Source organism: Pteropus vampyrus, unplaced genomic scaffold, assembly GCF_000151845.1.
Source record: "Pteropus vampyrus isolate Shadow unplaced genomic scaffold, Pvam_2.0 Scaffold20, whole genome shotgun sequence".
Taxonomy (NCBI): domain Eukaryota; kingdom Metazoa; phylum Chordata; class Mammalia; order Chiroptera; family Pteropodidae; genus Pteropus; species Pteropus vampyrus.
In genome coordinates, this window is record NW_011888801.1 from 5,472,155 (window position 1) to 5,473,803 (window position 1,649).

The window sequence follows — 1,649 nt, forward strand, 5'->3', positions numbered from 1 at the left end:
AACAAAGCCCACAGTATGTGAGCTGGAGCTATATGTCGTGAAGAAAAATAAAGTAGAGAAGGGGAGTAAGGAGTATCAGGTGTGGACAGATAGTGTAATTTTACATAGTGTGGACAGGGAAGGACACTAGGAGAAAATGATATTTGAGCAATGACCTGAGGTAGGGAGGAGTAAACTCTGAAGATGTCTAGGAGAAAAGTGTTACAGGTAGATAAAAGGACAGGTACAATGGCCTTGGGTTGGGAGTAAGCCTGGCAGGTCCATGTCTGAGGAATAGAAAGGGGGCAGTGAACCAGGCAGGAGTGAAGAGGCTTTGGCTCTTGATGTGAGGAGCTGGGGAAGCCACTGGAGGTCCAGGTGGAGGAACCCCAGCTCCTGACTTCTGTTCTAAAAGAATCCTCTGGCTCAAGGTAGAAAATGGACTGAAGGCTGAGAGTGATGAAACGGGAGGCTGTTGTGGTAACCCTGGCATGGATGGCGGGAGTGTAAAGTAGTGGAGGAAGAAAGACACCAAGGTTCTGATCCTGGACCTGTGTTTTAGGTTGAGCCCACAGCACTTGGAGAAGGATAGGGCGTGGGCTTTGAGGAGCCAGAGGAGTCCAGGCAATTCTAGTCTTCCAAGAAGTTCTTTTTGAACCCTTTATATTTGAAGTGTCTTTGAGGCACCCAAGTGGATCCAATAATCTGAGGTTTGAGGGAGAGGACTGGACTGGTGAGAAAAATGTCTATATCCTGGTAGCATCGATGGCGTCCACGCTATGAAAATGGAGCATATTCTCTAGGGCTGCGCTGTCTAGTATGGTGGCCACTAGCCATACTCGACTATTGAGCATCTGAAATGTGGCTGGTCTGAATGGAGACTTGCCAGAAGGGTTAAGTACATACAGATTTTGAAGATGTAGGAAAGAAATGTAAAATACTCCGTTGATAATTTCTGTATTGCTTATATGTTAAAATGGCAATATTTTGACTATATCAGATTAGATGAAATCTATTATTACAATTAATTTCACTGTTCCTTTTTACTTCTTTAATGTAGTTACTAAACAATTCAAAATCATGACTGCGACTTGCATTATAATTCCATTGGATAGCGCTGACCCAAGGAGTGAAGAAACCATAACGTTGAGCCCTTGCAAATTCTGACATTTAGAGCTCAAGGACAGACAGAGAAGAAGCCTGGGCAGGGGAAGCAGGTGTGAGCAGTGTTCGGAGTGTAGAGAGTATTTGAAGAGGAGACCGACTCCCCATGTCAGATAACTGCTGTAAGTCTGTACAGAGAGGACTCAAAAGTGAGCATGGGCTTGGGCAAGGTGAAGGTCACTGGTGACTGTGACAAGAAGTGCTTTGGAGCCATGGGTGGGAAAGCCTGATTGGAGTGGCTTCAAGAGAGAACAAAGGGAAAGCAATTGGAGACAGGGCATATTGACTCCTTTTATAGGAGTTTTGTTATAAACTAATAGAAGAAAAATTAGGATGATAGCTGGAGGGAGAGGTGGGGTAAAGAGAACTTTTATTTTTAAAACTTAATGTTGATAGCAAGCATTTATGTAATGCTTTCTATAGACAAACACTGTTCTAAATATCCCTTAGAACATATTAACTCACTTAATTCACCACCAACACTATGAGGTAGTTACTATTGGAAG